This window comes from Sciurus carolinensis, chromosome 17 (assembly GCF_902686445.1).
Source record: "Sciurus carolinensis chromosome 17, mSciCar1.2, whole genome shotgun sequence".
Taxonomy (NCBI): Eukaryota; Metazoa; Chordata; class Mammalia; order Rodentia; family Sciuridae; genus Sciurus; species Sciurus carolinensis.
The window spans coordinates 52,921,449-52,942,958 of record NC_062229.1 but is presented as its reverse complement, the minus strand read 5'-3'; the positions used below and the strand labels follow the sequence as shown (position 1 = coordinate 52,942,958).

At 37.4% G+C, this 21,510-nt stretch overlaps 1 protein-coding gene and 1 pseudogene across 6 annotated transcripts in view; one reads left to right on the top strand and one right to left on the bottom strand.

Moving 5' to 3' along the window:
* The window catches only part of Erc2 (ELKS/RAB6-interacting/CAST family member 2), a 978,194-nt gene that overhangs the window by 736,513 nt on the left and 220,171 nt on the right, over positions 1 to 21,510 (bottom strand). The window lies entirely within an intron of this gene.
* On the top strand, positions 14,619 to 15,591 carry LOC124968910 (putative tRNA (cytidine(32)/guanosine(34)-2'-O)-methyltransferase; annotated as a pseudogene).

The following is a 21,510-nucleotide window of genomic DNA, read 5'->3' as shown; positions in this document are numbered from 1 at the left end:
CACTCAGAAAATCTGCAAATTTCTCAGATATTTTTACAAAATAAGAGTGTGATGCACAAATGGTTTTGCCTCACACCACCTAAATATCTAAAACTCAAAAATAAACTAAGAACTAGAGACCACACCATGCTGAACAATATGGAGGAAAAAGTTAAAATGTACAACATGAAGCAAGAGTTAGCTATAGCACTGATGTTCATGCTAAGAAAATGACAATTCAGACAACTTACCTTTAGGAAATATGAGGAATTTAATGTCCTTGGGTGCTATCTGGTGTTTGGAAAGAAAGAATCTTTTACTGGTATAAGATCTAAGATCTAAGATTTCACCTTCAAAAGGTAGCTTTGAAAGAGTATGATGAGGCTCCTGTCACATCACCCCACATCACCTACAACACACACTTATTTCAGGTAATTCAGGGAGCAGCTCAGGAAGCCTCCTCATTATATTTTTTAAAGCTCCCTTTCCATCATTAAAAAGGCACACATTGCTAATAGGTAAACATCCTTCAGTTGAATAAACTTGAAGCATGACTATTCCTAAGTAAAGTTGCCTTCATATCCCAAAACTCCTGGGCACACTTAAACTGACGTGTGAAATTCCATAAACTCCAGGCAGGGGGTGGAGGATTGCTAAAGTGCTTAAGCCTACAACAGGAGACTCAGTAAGAGACAGACTAACTGACTAACCCACAGACCAGCAAAATCTTAATACCTAATGGCAAATTATTTTAATAAAGAGCCAATCAAAATTTACTAGAACATGAAGGAGACTTTAAGAGACCACTTAACACACAGGCTGCCTGAGTGGGCCTTTCTGAAAGTACACTGCCATAACACAATACTTCAGTGATTTCAGTTATACCTACAGACTGGCTGAGGACACATTCACCAGGGTAACTAAAAGCATGTTCCCAACTGCCACCAGATTCCCTGACAGCCTCATGATTCCAAGTCTCAAGATGATCAATAGAATCACCCAAATGTCCAATTAAATTTTGTCTGGCTAAAATCTGATTTAAAATCAGATTGTTTAAATAGTGTCTAAGAAAAAGTTAACTCAAGTGAGAAAAATTCATGTATTATTTCAATCTTGGCTAGGATCTATCCCTACAGTTGACACAACTGTTTTATTTTCAATGGATCAAAAAATGTTACCAGAATGGCCTTAAGATCAATTTTATAACTGATCTGCACTCTCCTGGTACATAGGAAAAGTAATATCCAAAAATGTCCAAAGAGAAACCAGTCAAAAAGAAAAATAAATCTCATTCAAGGGTGCCATCTAGCGGGGAAATGAAGAGGCTCTAATGTTGCTAAGCAACATTTGGATGGCCTGTTTAAAACCCCAAAATCTTGGAAGAAACTTAGTTGAGTGTTTCCCAAAATACGTTCCTTGATAACAAGATTCTGTCATCAAATACATTAGAGATGTGCTGGGTGAAACACTGTGGAAAAGACATCTTTATTATAGACCATCTTGCAGACTTATATATGCCAACACACCCTGGGAATCTCCAAAGGGAGATATGGCATTTCTCACATTCAGTCAGGGAAACTCTACTTGTGAATGCTTCTAAGCTCCTCATAGAACAGTGGAGATTTTAAAAATAATGTTGTATAAATGCTGATCTAATCAAACTCCTGCCTTAACATTTCACACATGAGGGCTCCTACAACTTATACAACGTATTCTGGTTCCCAGGACAGTCTTATAGCCTGTCAAACTCCACAGAAAGTTTTTCTTTGTAACCTGAGGGGTGGATGTAAATGGGAGATAGACTATGAAGCATTCCCCCTTCTCTAGCATTAAAATTCTACTGTGGTAGGTCTGGAGACTTCAAGTTAAGTGCCTGTTAGAAGGATATTCTTTTGCAGTCAGATGAAATGTTGATTTTTAAAATTTAGTATCATTTTCTTCCAAGTTTTGAGACAATTTTAATCTAGTTACAGATTTATCTGAATGTTACATGTTGATGTAGGTGGTATATTTTTGTTATATTTCTGTTGAAACACAAGAGTGTATAACATTTTTGATGCCTCCCAGACAGGTTCCACTTGAATGTAAACCTGAAGAACCACAATACTTAATGGTGATTGTAAAAAAAAAAAAAGAAAAAAGAAAAAAGAAAAAAAGAAATCAAAGAATTATAGCCTAAAGTAATAAGCACTAAGAAGAATTTGCCTTACATTTGCCCAACTAAGGCAAATATTATGTGGGATGGTAATATTGAAATTACAAATGCAGCTTCCAAGGCAATTGTTACAAAATGTTCTGAAAAAATATTTTCATTTGGTAGTAAATACAAAATCTAAAACATACCTACACACACTATTGTGGATGTTGTATTTACGGGCATCCCAAGGAACCTATGAAGCTGTTGGTCATACAGCAACTTTCAACTTTGTTCAGGTTAAGACTGGGTGAGTGACCTCAGGCTAAATATCTTCTAGGGAGAGTGTGGGCCAAAGCCAAGTCTCCAAGTCTGACATGTTTCAGTGTTTTTCACCACTGCACCTTACATGCTGATTGTTCTAAAATGGAAATATCTGGTTCCATAGCCTTAGTTCCTACGCTCCAGATTAAAAAACAGGTTGATAATGACTTGAAGATATTAAAAAAACAAAAAGAATACAGTATCTTGTTTGATATACTTAAATTCACTTAATGGTTATATGATATTCCCTTAGTACTAGATTAATATTTGAAAAAGTCTCCTCTTAAGAAATTTTTTCTTATTTAAAAAATTATTTTAAACAAGTTTTTCCTTATTTTAAAAAAGTGGGGGAGAGGAAACTGCCCTCAATATCTTTGGGCATAAAACTTTTTCTGTACCAAGAATTGATTTCCAAAGGATACAGTCCAGAAGCAGAATTACAGAATCCAAGGGTAAGATTCATTTACATTGACAAGCTTTTTTGCCCAAATAGTTACTCCAGTTTATACCAAATTTGGAACTTCTTAGCCCTCAGTTATGAATGAGAGACTTGAAAGATAACTGTAGGTGAGATCACTCCTCATTCAGTCTACATCAAACACTAGCAATCCTAAAGCTTTGGAAATACTCATTTGCATGCTAATTCAGTCTTTAAGGTAAAGAATTTATATGTGCAATACAAATTCTAAAGATGTCCCAAGCTCTAAAATCCTAAGTTTTCAATAGGACTTGTGCATCTGGTAGGTGAAGAAAAGCTCTTAGTTAGAAATTCCACCTCAAAAACATAAACCAATCCTTATATACAGATTGGTGTTTTAATTGGATTAACAGATGCCCAAGTGCCAAGTGGAAACCAGACAAAAGCATTGTCAGTTAGGCTGGATAGGTTGGGAGAGAGCCAGTACCCAAGTATGAAATTGTCACAGCTTGGCACCAGAGTTCTGGCTATAATTTCTTTAGGTCTGCCCTTTTATACTGCACATGGATTAGAGCAATCTGATGGGGTGGCTCTAAGAGGCATGAACTGACCTGAAATACCTTCTACATTCCTATTTCAAAGCTCACATATTATACTTAGTCCAAGAGTAAACGACATTCCTCATGAGTCCCAAACCACAAAACTTTCTCCTTTTTTCACTTTCGACATATCAGTTTATAGCCAGTTCTCCTTTATTTTTATGTACTTTCTTAGAGGACCCATGATTATTTCCAAAGTTTCAGCTCTGAGTTCAGTTGCATGACGAATTCATTGAGAGGAGGATGCACTCTTCCTTCCATATCTTGCTCAAAACAGTATTCCCAAATACTACTGGTCAACTGACACTGCCATACATTTGCACATTCATTCATTTATTAAAATATTTATTACGATCCTCTATGTGTCAAATCCAATGTTGGCATCATTTATTTATCAACTGTGTGGCCCGGGGCAAGATTACCAATTTCTCTGGGCCTCAGTTTCCTCAACTGGAAAATATGAGATAATGGTACCTGTCTCACAATATTAAATAATGGTACAAATATCCTAAATAAGGTGAAACAATATATATAAAGGATGTTATGTCCAATACCTATTAAATATTTTTAAAGTGATTTAGTTTTTAAGGTAAAAAAATAATTTAGTTGATTCTGGTTTTAAAATACTGTAGCAAATATTAAAGTACAATATGTAAAATATAGCTTTATACATAATGTACAAAATATTTTATATCTTTTAAACTGAATTTCAGTGTAATCAACAAATTCTTAATCCTATCCCCTACTGAAAGATAAAGGTACAATTAATCTTAGTAATTGGAAGTAACTCTATCACTGCTTTTTGAACCTTAGTCTTGAGAATCTCCCCTTTCTCCATCTTCTCATCTATGCTTACCTTTCTAACACTGAGGAGGTGGCTTCTGGGGTATACCTGCTCAACATAGTTAGTGCCAGAGTAGCTGGTACCACAGGAATTGGCCACTGGTCTCCAGCATCATTTACTAATGATTATAGTACCCAACATGGACTCCAACAAGTCACTACGCTCAATCTTCTTGTTCCCATCTTAGGCCTTCCTAGTCTTCCAACTTTCTCAGCGTTGTCACGGCTTCTCTTGAAGGCTCAAGATCTCTTGGATGCTTTCCCATCACACTGGAGCTTCACTCCTATAAGACTACCTGCAACCACTACCAACTTCTTCACTCAGAGAACTAGTGAATGTGCACCAGCTAGTCTCCTCAAACTGTCCTGGAATATACATATTCCTCCTGAGAAATATATCCACACCCTCATGTGAGATTTCTGGATCTAAGGAGATTTATATTTTCTGCCTCCCTCACGTGAAATGGGACAGAGTGCAGTGAAATGGACCATTTTTCTGTCCTGTAGGTTGAATTCTTTCTCCTCTTTGGCTGGGAAAACCCTTCTTCTGACACTTAGCATTCTCCACTATACTTTAAACACTTGCTACTCAAAGTGTAGTCTGTAGACTGACAGCACGGACCACCTAGGAGCTTGTTAAAAATGCAGAATCTCAGGCTCCACTCCAAACCTGATGAATGAGAAGCTGTATTTGACAAGATCCTCAGGTAAGTAGAAACCTCATTACAGTTTGAGACCCAGTGGCCTAAAGATAAAACACCAAGACGGTTCTTCCAATTAGAGCTTCACAACAAAGACAAGAAAAACCCTCTTTTTCGACAGAGCTGGTCATGGAAAATCAAACATAGCCTATTGTCTAGATTACTACAATTTTTAAACTCCATCTTTTCAATTTTTAAACTCCCCTTCCACAGAGAGAACGAACACCTTTGAATTGCCAAAGGAGAATTACAGAGCAACTAGAAACAACTAGTCACTTACCACAAAGGAAAATCATACTAGTTAATATTTTAAAAACAACCTACTATATGCTCATTCCCAATAGGTGATTAAAATCAACTTGAAATGAAGTCGGTATTCAATAACACAGTTGGACACAAAACTGAGTTGACTGTGGCTTTAAGATTAATAGCTCCCAAAGAGATTATCCTAATATGAATATAATGGAAGCATAACTTTTCTTTCTTTAATAGAGAATTTGCTCCTGATATCCAGAAAAACTTCACAATATATCTTTTGTTGTTATAACCAGTGACTTAATATCTAAGAAGTTATTTTTTAATGGAGGCAGCCTGGTGTAGAAGAAAGTTTGGCCATATACTTCAATGCTTACATATGACCTTAAGAAATATTCATTTAACTAGTTTCCATATCTGTAAAATGGATGTAATAATATCCATCTCAGAGGGTCACAATAATACAAGTATATTTGTGTATTACATGTATATATGTAATATATGTGTAATATAGATGTAATCTATGTAAGAAAATAGATGTAAAACTCCCAGGATGAAGCAAGTCCTATCTAACACCTTACAGGAGACCTTTTGGACAATGCATCCTTCTGTATAAATGTGCGTGGCCCAGCAATAAATTCTACAGTCCCTGACCTAAAACATTAAGGTTATTCCCAAATATACATAGATGCTGCCCACATAAATTGGCCAAAATCCTCCTGTTCCTTTGACATATATCTTAATGCACTGTGGTTTAAAATCTTCATCAGGCTTGGAAATATTGAGAACCACCTGTAGTTTAGGTGACTTGACCTAAATTAAAACAGACTCCTCCTTATCTTTCCCAACCCCAAGGCTCTACTTCTTACTCTGAGTATTCTCATAGTTGATATTTAGATTTTTCAAAAACAGAAACTCTTTAAGAAATTAACCAAGTAAAAGGCAATTTTCCATTACATCAAATTCAAGGCAAAAATCAATGTGTTGTTGTTTTAAGGATTGGAACAATAACAGACAATTTGGTACACTCTGCCATTCAGTCATTGCCATGTGCTATAGTTGAATGTGTACCACCAAAATCCATGTGTTGAAAATTCAATTCCCCAATTCATGTTGTTAATAGTATTCAAAGATGGGGCCTTCAGGAGGTAATTAGGGTTAGAGGAGGTTACAGGGGAGAGGCCACATGACTGCATTGGTGACTTTGTAAAAAAAGAGACTAAGTTAGCTCAATCGTGTGTTTCACCACATAATACACTCCTATGTGTTATGAGCCAGTAAAAAGGCCCTTACCAGATGCCAAGCAGATGTTGGTGCCATGCTTTTGTACTTCTTAGCTTCCAGGAACCATGAGCCAAATTTCTATTCTTTATAAATTATCTGGTCCCAGGCATTTGTTATAGCAACAGGAAAAAGATTAACATACCTTATATAAACCTCACGACATAAATCAATGGTAGTCATATTTTCATTTTTAATCTGACTGTAGTACAGAAGGAAGTTTATCATCTTCACCTACTAAAAGGGAGTATGGGCTGCCAGAGATTTTTTTTTCTTTTTCCTTTATTCTTTTTAATTATATATGACAATAGAACATATTTTGACATATCATACATACATGGAGCATAACTTTCCATTCTTGTGGTTGTACATGTGGAGTTACACTGGTCATGTATTCATATATGAACATAGGAAAGTTATGTCTGATTCATTTCACTGTTTTTCCCATTCCCACGTCCTCCTGTCCAATCTGATGAACCCCCACTCCTCCCCACCTTCCATTTATTGTAACTCAGCATCCACATATCTTAGAGAACATTCAACCTTTAGTTTTTGGGTTGGCTTATTTCACTTAGCATGATAGCCTCCCATTCCAATCATTTACCACAGATGCCATAATTTCATTCTTAATGGCTGAGTAATACTCCATTGTGTATATATGCCACATTTTCTTTAACCATCCATCTGCTGAAAGACACCTAGGTTGATTCAATAGTTTAGCTACTGTGAATTGAGATGTTATGAATGTTGATGTGGCCATGTCTCTATAGTATGATTTATATATATATATATATATATATATGTGTGTGTGTGTGTGTGTGTGTGTGTGTGTATGTATGTATATATGTATACATTTTAGTTGTTGATGGACCTTTATTTTCTTTATTTATATGCAATGCTGAGAATCAAACCCAGTACCTCACACATGCTAGGCAAGCACTCTGCCAGTGAGCCACAAACCCCATCCTGCTAGTATGCTGACTTTAAGTCCTTTGGGTATATGCCAAGGAGTGGGATCATTGGGACAAATGGTGGTTCCTTTCCAAGTTTTCTCAGGAATCTCCACACTGCTTTCCAGAGTGGTTGCATCAATTTGCAGTCCCACCAGCAATGTATAAGTATACCTTTTTCCCCACATCTTCATCAGTATTTATTGTTACTTGTATTCTTGATAATTGCCATTCTGACTGGAGTAGAATGAAATCTCAGTGTAGTTTTAATTTGTACTTCTCTAATTACGGGAGTTTTTTTATATTATTGTTGACCACTTGTATTTCTTCCTCTGTGAAGTGTCTGTTCAGTTCCTTTGTCCATTTATTGATTGGATTATTTGACTTTTTGTGTGTGTTAAGGGTCTTGAGTTCTTTATATATCCTGGAGATTAATGCTCTGTCTGAGGTGCAGGTGACAAAGATTTTCTCCCATTCTGTAAACTCTCTCTTCATGTTCTTAATTGCTTCCTTGTTGTGAAGAAGCTTTTTAGTTTGAATCCATCCCATTTATTGATTCTTGATTAACTTTTTGCACTTTAGGAGTCTTATTGAGGAATTCAGTTCCTCAGCCAACATGATGGAGAGTTGGGCCTACTTTTTGTTCTAGTAGACACAGAGGGTCTCTGGCCTAATGCCTAGGTCCTTGATCCAATTAGGATTGAGTTTTGTGGCTGTCAGAGATTTTAAAGCAATTTCTTCCATGTCAGTAATTGCAAGAACCAATTTCAGTTTCCAAATTCTCATCAAGGACTTTGTTCCTTAGTTGGAGATTTCAAAGCAAGGTACCAACCACCTCAGTTTACAATGAAGATAATAAGTTATACTCAGAGACACCTCTTTTTTCCAAATGCTCTCTTGTACTTTCAGATCAGTATACTCTAACACTATTTTTTTATGCAGGAAAATCTTTTCTTTCTTCACATCAAGTCATATACAGAAGCCTAACAGAGCAAACAGAGCATCCAAATTACTCTGGAAGAAACAGAATGAGGTGACCAGATGCATTAGTCTTCCAGGTCTTATTCAGTGGCAGATCCTAACCCACCCCAAGAACTCTAAAATATCCTCAGGACACCTTTAAAATATACTGTCTCAGATGTAGACCAAGGGATTGGCAAACTTTTTCTATAGAGGGTCAGATAACAAACATTTTCAGTTTTGCAGGTCAAATAGTGTATTGCAAACACTCAACTTGGCTGTTAAAGCTCAAAAGCAGTCAGACAGTTTGTAAACAAATGGGGATGCTAGTCCTTCAATGAACTTTATCTACTAAAACAAGTACCACATGGATTTGACGCAAGGGCTGGAGTTTGACAACCCAAATCTAGAGACATAGTTTTTATCATTTCTTGATTTATGTAATGTTAGAGATGTAGAAACAGAACATATTGCAGAAAGTGCCCAAAACTCCATTTATCACAACTTGAATTTTGATTTATTTTCATTTCACCCACAATATTTACCAAAGTGGTTAAAATATGAAAATCATATCTTACTCATTCACCAGGGGACTGTTTAGGAACTTAAAGCTATGTTTTTCCTGTATAAATCATGATCATCTCAAATGTAATCTCTCACACATGGTGAATTTTAATTCTTAGGAGATGTATGGCAATCCTATATATTAATTCTACTCCCTTCAGAACATTGTGTCTCATATCTCATGAAAGCAGGTTTTGCCCTTACTTACTCAAGTGTAAGTAGCTGATAGTCTGAAAAATAGGGCAAAATCAAGAGTGTTTCCTTAGAATAAAAATCATACCAGAATGACTAGGGATACAACAGGTACAGGAGAAAAAACTTTGGTTTTGTAGTAATTTTTTTATATAATATCCTAGGTACTTTCTAGGATATTAATATGTATTTGTAGCCTATAATCATGTTGTATATCAAATCATATTATATCATATATCATATCAAATCATACACCATTCTGACAACAATCAGAGTCTCTACCCTAAGGGCTCATACTCAGAAACCATGTTTTATTCCATATGGCCATTCCCAGAAATCCAGGCCTGACTGGAGCAGATGAGAAATGACTCCCTCCCAAGTTCTAGCAGGGTTCATAAAAGGTAAATTCAACAGTTATGGTTTGGCAGATTTGATCACATAGGCAGATGCAGAAAGGACATGTGAAGCCTATACTCAGAGTAACAGTTGAACATCTCAATGACCCTCAGGTTCCCACCTTCAGTAGTTCCTCAGGATCAGCAGCATCCAGCAATTGGATTCTACAAGTTGCCTTTTCAGGAAAAATTCCTTTCTTATTAAGCTATCTAGGGTTTCTTAAAAATTAACAGGATATGAAGCTCCACATACACTTCCCAGCCACTATTCACATCCCACATTCCTAGCCACACTGTTCAATCCTCTCCAGAAGGAAGCAAATGTGCTTCATTAGTTTGTTTGGTCTGCTAGTGGGGAAAGCAAGTTCTTCAAAAACTTGTGTGGAATCCTCAAGAAGCCATCCCTCTATTCATATGTCCTTAGACTTCCTGCAACTTTCAGGTACCTTCTTATAGAAAGCTGATGAGAATAACAGACTTTCCATAAAAGTTAAGTGAAAAAGTTACCAAAACAGGTAAAAGATTGAATAAAATGTAACCACTAAGATGTTACCTTAATTTCTGTGCCAAATTAAACAGTTAAAAATAGGAGAACATCACAGTTGTGCCCTCTTCCTGGATTGTAAAAATACAACAGCTCCCTGAGCCTTGCTGTAAATGCAGGTAGTCTCTTTGTCATCTACCTGCAGCTGTTGAGCCAGGGCAGCACTGGGGTCAAGCACTGCTCACAACATTGAGACATCCTTCCTCCAGGCAAACTAAAGATGGCAAAACCAGAATTTGTCTCTGGTAATCAAGCTCCTGAGCCTGTAATTCACCACTATGCTTTAACACATCCCTATCTGATCTCTCCACCTCTCTCCATTCCCTATCTAGTCCACCCCACACCCTGCTCAGGATTAGTCTTCTTTACTCCAATGCAGTATCCTGTTTCCAGACCAGAATACCAATTGGTTATGTCACACCATTACACAAAACCTTTAGTGGTTTCCTAAAGCTCTGGGATAAAGTCTTAACTAATCACCATGGTCCACAATATCTTACAAAATCTTTTTCTTATGCTCCTCTTCAGGCTCATGAAATCTTCTCTCCATCTTGTCCATTCTGTTCTATGTATTGTAGACATAATTAAGTTTCTTGTTGCACTAGCCACACTTCAAGTGCTTAAGAGTCACATGTGATTGTGACTTCCATATTGTGTCCCCTCCTACTCCTTGCTATGTGGCTGGAAGGGCAGGAGCCACATATCCCAGCATCTAGCACCATGTCTGGTACAGAGCACATACTCAAGAAAGGTGAGATCTTGGGAACCCTTGAATTTCAGGCAGAGTCTTTAACAAGTAAAGATCTATTGAGCTTCAACAGTTAACAAGGATGATGGTAGGATAGGAACTTCAAAAGAGAATTATTTGACTAACAGTAGATTAAAAAGGCTGCTAGAGAAACTGAAGAAGCTCATCATTATATTTTTGGCAAAATGACTCTCTTTCTAAAAGCAGGTAGTATAAATGTCAAACACGGTATGACAGATATTGCATCATGCTAGCAGCCAGCTTTACTGGGGAAAAAAAAAGATGCCTAAATGCAAAATTGATATTTTAATTTCATTCTTTGTTCCTTCTAGAAATTAGTATGTAGTTGCCCTTGTCACCCACATTTTGTTAAATGTAAGATTTAAACTCATATCATACCATTTAGTCCCATTTCCAAAATGAAAGTCCAATCTGAACTTTACCCTTATTGCTTATACAAATTTTAGCGGCCAATTTAGTCCCAGCTTGGTCTTAATATGAATATCCTCAGGTAAGAAGGAACATTTAACAAGAAAACATTCCAAAGACTTCCTTGATCTCACATATAGGAGTTGCAATGTGGTAGTTATACCTTTAGATGTTTTCAGTCACAAGCTGATTACCCTAAAGCAAAATTATCTTTTTAATACCTACATAGAGACTGGTCACAGAGAAAGCATTTTCAGAACAAAGAGTTCCATGGTAGCAATAGGAGGCCTGTTTGGCATAAGACTCCAGGAGACACATTTCCATTCATTTTATGACCTTGCAGGTAGAGAAGCCCTTCTCACTCTCAGGTGTATGTAACTTACAAGATAGTAACTTAAGTTCAAAACTACTTTTAATTTTAAGTCTATTAATTCAGCTTTTGATTTTCTCATTGATTCATAAATTAAAATATGAGCAAGCAAGTGAAATCTGCAAGATGATGAAAGAGGTACCAGTCTTCTTTTTCCCCACCAAGAGCAAAAATTAAACAGTTTTCCATGAACAAAGGTGACTCTGGAAGAATTTAGGAGTTACTTAAGTAGCCACAGCAAAACAGTGAAGGAAAAAACATGAAAATAACCACACCAAAAGGGTAGGAAAACTGGTTTCACTTTGCCTGCATCGCCCTATCTCCCAACGCAGCACAGCTTGGCAGGTAGAGGGAACTCCTTGGCTTGAGCACACCCTTATGGAGAAAAGGAGGGCAGAATACACAGCCTGCCCCGCTAGGTTTTCAGGACCCTGCCTGAACAACCTGCTTCAGTTCCACCCCACCTAGATCTCTAGGAGAACCAACGCAGCTGAGGTGTCTGGAGACAGTGGAAAATGAAGATGGATAGGCTCTGCCAATATCAGTCATGCAGAGAAAGTCAACATGCCCCCAAGTGGCCTGTTTGGCATAGGACTCCAGCAGACTTCTTCACTGAGAACTTCAACAGCCACCACACACTCCCTGTAGCTTTCACCACAAGGACCCTTCAGCGTCTATAATTTAGGACCCTAGCAACTTGTTCTGCAGAGGCCCCATGGAAGCTTTCACTTCTGAGGAAACCAACTTCTAACAAAGCAGCAGCAGACTCCCTGTAAAAAAGCTTCACCTCTGAGGGCCAGAGTAGTTGTTTTTTTTTTTTCCCCCCCTACCTGTACAGTTTGTAGATGTCTGAACTGTGCTCCCAGGAGCCACCCAGAGCTGCCTGATAAGTGCTGCTGCAGTTTTCCCCACCTACGAATGCAACACTTTGGTCTCCCCAGGTGCCTGACCAACCATTACTCTCTCTCTGCTTCCTAAAACTAAGTGAACTGCTTTTATCACAGGCACCCTGGCCCAAGAATCCAGCCAAACAGCTCCAGGTATCTGAATACCATCCCTCCTCCCTGGGTCATCCCAGCTACTGCCTCCATGAGTGCTCTGATCCAGGGGCAGAAGGCAGTTTCAACATGTGTGCCTGCAAATAACCCCAGGGGTAACAAAACTGCTTATACCTAGCTAGAACCCACAAGCTGTCCATGCACATCTAGGTGACCTGATCCCTGTCACTGGCTCACAGTTTCTGCAGTCATGTACATTCAGACTGTCAGTCCCCACTGCCATCTGTGCATTTATAGTCAGCCTAGGATCCCTGCCTCAGACCTTAGCTCTTATCACTGTGCAAGAACCTGTAGCTGATCTCTCCTGCTACACATGTGTCTGCAACAAGTCCCAAAGTGAAACACACACGTGCTGTTGCTTAGGCCTCTACTAGTGGTGGACCCAGCCTCTTGCTCTTGGACTCACAGGTAAAGCTGAAGATCCCAACAGCTCTCTACCTGAGCCAATGAGACATAGTGCCTTCCTGAATTTAGAACCACTGTATGTCCCCACACTTAGTGCTCTGTGACACAGTACCACAGTGTACCCTAAGATGCCTCTCCACCACCCTCATTCCTATAAGTGACAGTCTTTCCTTATTGAATTCATTCCATAAAGTCTGGAAGAGGTAACTGTTTCTTCAAATGCCCAGACACTTCACAATTACAGAAAGCATAAAGAATCAGGGAAATCTGAAACCACCAAAGCAATACAATAAGCTTCCAGTAACTGATCCCAAAGAATTGAGGACCCATGACCAAGAATTCTCTGCATGACAAAGAATTAAAAATAATTGTTCTAAAGAAACTCAACAAATTACAAGGAAGCATAGATCCACAATTTATCAAAATCAGGAAAACAATATAAGAACAAAATAAGTTAAATAAAAAAATATAAAATAGAGTAATAACAAAACAGAAGTTTTAGAGCTGAAGAATGCAATGACTGAACTAAAAAATGCAATAGAGAGTTTCAACAGCACATAAATTAAGCTGAAGAAAGAAAAGCAAACTCAAAACTAGATTATTTGAAATCATATGTTCAGAGGAAAAAAAAGAATGAAAATAAATGAAGAAAACCCATGGGATATTTGGGAATACACTGACAACAATCATTTATATAATTTAAGTTTCAAAATGAGAAAATAGAAGGCTCAAAGAAATAATGGCTGAAAACAAAGTTTCATATATGTATATCCAAGTATAGGAATCTCAGAGATCTCCAGTAAAACTCAACCCAAAGAAAAGTTCACCTAGACATATTATAATCCAACTATCAAAAATCAATTACAGAGGCTAGGGAGATAGCTCAGTTGGTAGAGTGCTTGCCTTGAAAGCACAAGGCCCTGGGTTTAATCCCCAGCACCACAAAAAAAAAAAAAAAAAAATCAATGACAGATATGAAAAATGGTAGAATGAGACAGACATCATTACCCTATGTACATGTATGATTACATGAATGGTACGAATCTACATCATGTACAACCATAGAAATGAAATGATGTACCCTATTTGTGTATGATGAATCAAAATGCAGTCTGTAAAAAATTTAAAAATAAACAATTTTTTAAAAAGTCAATAACAGGTGACCTAGATATGTTGACACAAGATGACAGGACTCATACATTCACAACAGGTCTGGACTTGGTCTTCTAGGGTACAACTTCTGCTATACTACAATGATGCTCATGTATGTGTAACAGTCATTTGGTTTACCTACAAAAACAAATTGAAGCCCTACCATTTCTCACTGGTGTAAGCTGTCGGTGCACCACTTCCTTTCTCCTGCTCTTCTCTGCACCAAGATCTAAAGTAGATGGTGGCCCACTCACTTAGTTACTGATACAGGATGGCATCAGACAATTAGTGACAGGACCCTGGGCAAACAGTATAAGATGGGATGGACATCAAAGGACAAATGGGATGACTGCTACTGTCTGGAGAATGGCTGGCAGGTTGATGGTGCCTTCAAGCTGCTATAATTCAAAAAGGAATCCCAGTCTTCCTGTTGTGTGATATGGGTGTTTGACCTATGTGCAGTTCCAGCAGCTGGAGCCAGTGCTGAGCCAGAAGATCAGGAGCCAGTAGTCTGGCCAAGGTGGCTGTGGACTTTCAGGCTATAGCTCTGCTATCAGGCGTGATACAGATCCATCACCCAACTTTTCACTGCCAAGGAAATCATCCAGCACTTTGTGAGCTGTCTGGCAGACATAGTGGTATGTGATACTGCTCCCAATGTCACTGGCCTCCATGACATGGATGATTAAGTGCAAATCAAGCTCCTCCTAGCCACTTCAAACATTGCTACACATGTCTTGAAGACATTGTTTTGTAGCCAAGATAGTGTGAGCCCAGGATGTAATACTGCTCTACAACCAGCTATAGATCTTCTCCAACATGTTCTGGGCCAAGCCCAGGGGAAGCTATAACTCCAGCACTGAGTCTTTTGCTGTCTGTCAGGGTTATGACCTCCCTGAGAGCTTACACCAGATCTGAACAAACCCCTGCTGGACCATTAGTATGATTTCGACCAATTGAATGGCCCATCCACATCATTGTGCCCTTCATGATCTGTGGGGACCTGAGCACCTATGATTTGGATTGCCATTACCCACTGGTCGTAGAAGATGGTTCTGCCTACAAGTTTACTACACCCACACAACCACCCATTTTGCCACCATACCAGAGGTATGAACTTAGAAGATGAAGTGGCTGGCCAAGGAGATCTACCCCCAGGACTGTCCTATCACCAGAGTGGACATATTTCCCCAGAACCTGGTCACCTCTCAGTGCCACACCCTGCTGACCCCTAGGATGGAAGAAAATGAAATGAACTGTTCACCTCCACATGATAAACTGGGAAGCTGATACAACTTAGAAGCTACTGCCTATTAGGAAAACCAGAACTTCAGTTAACAAACTTGTTTTCAAATCTCATAAAGGTCTGAACAAACGCCCAGTGTGGAAATCTACAACAACCCCCATGAGGACAACAAGGAAAGAAACAGTGCAGAAGTCTGCTGCAATGGAGTGACATATTCTTCTGAGGCCTTGCCTCTTCTCTAAACCTCTCTTGGGGTGTAAAAAAATTATGTTTACCCAAAATGAGGTAAATTTTTATATTTGCTTCATTCTGAAGGTCACATTTTCAAGGCCAAGAATTCTTTGGTAATTTTTTCTTTCAGACCTATAAAGGAGTTCAGTATATAATGATAAAGAGATCAATTTATCAATAGGATATAACAATTGTCAATATATTCAACCACAATAGAGCACCTAAATATTTAAAGTAAATATGAACAGATCCAATGGAAGAAATAGATAGCAATACAATAAAAGTAATAAACTTCAATACTCTACCTTCAACAATGGATAGATCATTCAGACAGAAAGATCAATAAACACTGGACTTGAACTGCCCTTAACAACAAATGAACATTCCATCCAATAAGAGCAGAAAATACAGTCTTCTAAAGCAAACATGGAGTGTTTTCCAAGTTGGATCATATGATAAGCCACAAAATAAATCTTAACAAGACATCCAAATCAAAAAAGGAAGAAGTAAAACTATTCCTATTTATATATGACATGATTTTATATGTAGAAATCTCTAAAGACTACATTTAAAACTGTTAAAACTAATAAGTGAATTCATTTAAGCCTCAGGATACAAAATCAATATGAAAAAGTCAGTTGCATTTCTTTACATCAAGCATGAAGAGAAGGGGTAGGTAGGAATAGGAAAGACAGTGGAATGAATCTGACATAATTTTCCTATGTACATATATGAAAAAAACAAGTGAATACCACCACAAGTACATTCACAAGAATGGGGTCCTAATTAAAATAAGATGTAAACATGCATGTAGAATTTTATCAAAATTGATTTTACTGTCATGTATAACTAAAAAGAATCAATAAAACAAAAAAATGACCTATCCAAAAATGAAATGAAGAAACTTATGCCATTTATGAGAACATCAAAAAGAATAAAATACTTAGAAATAAATTTACACAAGGTAGTGAAAGATCTGCATACTGAAAACTATAAAATTGATGGGAAAAAATGGAGAAAACACACACAAAAAGAAAGATAGCCCATTCCAAGTTTATGAATTGGAAGAATTAACATTGTAAAAATGTCCATACAAATATCCAAAGCAATCTACATCCCTACCAAAATTCCAAAGTCATTTTTCACAAAAATAGAAAAAAATTCTTATATGTGGAACCACAAAAGACTCCAAATAGCCAAAGCAATTCTGAGAAAGAAAACAAAATTGGAGATGTCACACTTTCTGATTTCAAATTATACTACAAAGTCATAGTAATCAAAACAGTATGACACTGACAAAAAAAAAAAACAGATACAGAGATCAGTAGAACAGAATAGAAAGCTCAGAAATAAACCAGAGAATATGTGATCAACTAATTTTTTATATGGGCATCATATAAATGGGGAAAGGAAACTCCCCTCAATAAATGGTACTGGAAAAACTGGATATCCACATGCAGAAGAATGAAATTGTACCCTTATCTTACACCATATACATAAATCAACTCAAAATGAATAAAAAATTTAAAAGACAAACTGAAAGCTATAAAATACCTAAAAGAACACAGGAGGAAATCTCTTTGACATTGATCTTGGCAATAATTTCTTCTATAGGACAACAGAAACAATGGTGACAAAAGCAAAATAAATAAGTGGGACTACATCAAACTAAAAACTTCTGCATAGAAAAGGAAACAATTAACAAAGTAAAAGGGGAGTCTATGAAATGGGACAAAATATTTGTGAACCATGTATCTGACTGAGGGTAATTATCCAAAATAAATAAGGAATTCACACAACTCAATAATAAAACAATTAGTCCAATTTAAAAATGGGCAAAAGACTTGAATAGCCATTTCTCTAACAAAGATATAATAAACCTATAGGTATATAAAAAGGTACTCACCACCACTAATCATTAGGGAAAAGCAAATCGATGCCAGAATGATATCTTCTGTTATGGTTTGAATGTGAGGTGTCCCCCAAAAGCTCATGTGTGAGACAATGCAAGAAGGCTTAGAAGTGAAATGATTGGGTAATGAGAGCCTTAACGGCAAACAGTGAATTAACCCCCTGAGGGGATTAACCGAGTGGTGATTGAAGGCAGGTAGGGTGTGGCTGTAGTACTTGGGTCACTGGAGTGTATATTTTGTATCTGGCAAGTGGAGTCTCTCTGTCTCTGCTTCCTGATTGTAATGCCCTGAAGTCACTTCCCTCCACCACACTCTTCTGCCATGATGTTCTGCCTCACCTCAAGCCCCCAAGAATGGAGCCTGATGCCTATGGACTGAAAGTACTGAAACTGTGAGCTCCCAAATAAACTTTCCCTTCTCTAAAATTGTTCTTATCTGGTTTTTTTTAGTCACAGCAGCAAATAAAGCTGACTAAAATAGTTTCCTTCTCCTGTTAGGATGGCTATTATCAAAAAGACAATCGATAACAAATGTTGGTGAGGATATGGAAAAAAATGATCCCTTGTACACTGCTGGTGGGAATGTAGACTGGTGCAACCATTATGGAAAACAGTTTGGAGGTTCCTAAAGTTAAAATATAACCATCATTGGAACCAGTGATCCTTCTTCTGAATATACACCCAAAGGAAATAAAATCCTCAACTGGTGAAGGTATTTGCACTCTCTTGTTTACTGCAGCTTTATTCATAATAGCCAAGATATGGAAATAGCCAAAGTGTCTGACAACAAATGAATGGCTAGTCAGGTGGTGCATGCCTGTAATCCCAGCAGCTCAGGAGGCAGTGTCAGGAGGATTGTGGGTTCAAAGCCAGTCTCAGTAACTTAGTAAGGCCCTAAGCAATTTAGTGAGACCCTGTCTCAAAAAATAAGAAGGGCAGGGGATATTGCTCAGTGGTTAAGCACCCCTGGGTTCAATAAAATAAGTCTAGAGATCTACATGAGGAATATGGTTCATAACATTATATGCTGGTAATTTTCTGAGAGAGTAGACTTAAGGTACTCTTACCAAAGGAAGGAAGGAAGTTATGTGAGATGATATTTAATTGTTTAATTGGCATAATCACTTCAGATGTATATGCATATCAAGACATTATAACCCTGAAATTTATACAATAAAAATAAATACTATATGTATAAAAAACATGAGTTTCTAAAATACATACATCTTTGTTCTAGCCCCCTATATGCCCTCAGAAATTAAGTAATTGAGTAAGAAATTAAGAAATTGAGTAATTTTTAGAATACCGTATTTATACAGAATTTCTAGTTTATAATACACAAAACTAAAATAAATTTTAATCTGTTGTATTTGTTTTATTTGTTATATTCTATTAATCCTGTTTGTTATAAGTGAGTTAACTTTCTCACTAAATCTTATTGAAGTCTAATAACTTCTAAATTTCAATCAAATGTTGAAAAACTAAAATAGAAGGTTTGGCCATTTGATAAAGTTTACCCTCCCTCAGTCTAAAAAAATACACTGAAGGAAATATCTTGCTGTAGAAGTTCTAATTTCAACCTGCCTTCCTAAAGGCTATATAGTAAATGTTAAAGTCATATTTTCAGATCTAACATTAAAAAGAAAACAAAGGAAATATAAGTACTAGTATCTTGACTAACATAAACACACAAGATCCCAACAGCTTGAATAAAATGGTACTACACATCCAGATATAATAAAGGGTATCTGAAAAGAATTCAGAGTTCCAAGTACCATCTCCACTAAAAATGAGCGAAGTCTGGTTAGCATTCTGAGGAATTAGATCCTTCCTGGTTCTCACTTCAAACTCAGTTTGGGACAAACTGTATTTCACCAGGACCAAAACCCACAAGGAGCTGTCTAAACACACTGGCACACAATTATCTACAAATTCTATTTTAGATAATACAATCTAACATGTCAAGACACAGTCAGTTTACTCATGGGCACATCTACTTAGATCCCAGTTACTCTACACAATTGTAACAAGCTTGGCAATAACTCCCAACCCACAGCAAATTAACAGTCAAAAGTTGAAATGTGAGAAGAGTGTTAAAGACACAAATATTGTTAAGCCAGAGAGGTTATTAGCAGCATAGGAGGAACATAGTGGCCTAGGAGGAATCTGGAAAAAAATAAAAACATTGAAAGTAGACAGTAAAAGGTGATCATGTGGGACCACTTACGAGGGAGGCAAATAGTCTATTCCCAAGACTATTTAAAGGCACCCACTCCTTCATGAGAAAGAATAATAATAGACACTGCTAATCTTGACTCTGAGCTATGAAGTAAAGGTTTCAATCTGCTCAGGTCATTCTCTGTTGCAAGAAAGCCAGGGAGAATTTAAATAGTTGTAATTTTTAAAGATTTTCCTCAGAGTGGTTAATCATTTTTAAAAGTGTTAACACTTAAAGGGCGAGGCTCTGGTCACTTGGGGAGCTATCCTATGAGGAAAGCTCTTTTCTTTCACCCCATCAGTTAATGAAGCACTGCATATGGACACTCCACACTGGAAGCCATCCCAAGAACAGCATTCCAAGTCAGCTATAACAACAAACAGCAGATGTCCTGAAGAGGTACAGATATCTCCTCCCCATCTCAAACCATTTAAGAAGGGGTTAAAAAAAAAAAAAAAAAAAAAAGATGACTAAAAAATGACTGACCAAATAGGTAAAATAGTCAATTAATTAAAACACATATTTCTCAGTTTCCAATGAGAGCACAAAGGCACCCTAAAAAAAAAATAGATTAATCATTCTAATTTTTACAAGGGGAGGAAAACAAAAAAAAGGGAATCAAGTAAGTTTCTCCTTGAACAACTGCCAGGCCCACAGGCAGATCTTCCATAATGAGATGATCAAACCTGAAGAATTTCCCCAAAGGAGCAGATACTTCCAAATAGCAAATTTCCATTTTTTAAAACAAGCATATTTATTACTGCTTATTTCTAGTTTCAAAATGCATATTTGTTAAACACTAAATTCTAATTTCTGAACTCCTATAGAGGAGGAAGAACAGCTCATGTTCAGGGTGGGGCGCATGACAGATGGATACCCCAAAATTAATAAAACTCATCAATTTAGCAAAAACCAGGTCTGGGACATCTGGCTGAGACGCAACCACCATGGCCCAGTCATTGGGTCTCCACCAACATGGCAGGCTATTTATCTATGTATTGAAAAGTGTCTCTTTACCTCTTCCAGAAAGACTCTAAGGAAGACTCAAGGCTAAAGATAGGATCTAAAAGGTGTAGTCTCTCTTGTGCCAGGCTAGTTCATGCACAGGCTAAAGGCACAGAGTCAAGACCCAGACTCCAGGAGTTGGGTGGAAGCAGGCTTGTGGCAAATAGACTGCAAACTCGTTAATTGTGGGAATAACTATACATTTTATAGGTTTCCTGCCCAATCACAATGTGCCACAGGGGATCAGACCACCAGGTTCCTATACGGGTTCCCTTAGTAACATTGAGTCAACTTGGGGCAGTGGTTTACTTCCCTAGGTAGCCGAAGCAGAACGCTCCTCCCTCCAAGTTTTCCTTACACACTTGAGACATTCACTGCTACCAGCCAAGAACTAGGATTTCTCCCAACATTTCCCCCATTTTTATTAATTTGGACAAGGAATTCCTTCAGGAGGACTTGACTGACCTGAACTCTTGTGATTCTTTTGTTGAAAATGGACCACAAACATTAAAGAACTGCAAGTATTATAAGGAAGAATATACAGGCTAATCCTAACATCATAGTAGGATTTAGCATATTAAGCAGGTTCTTTTTAAA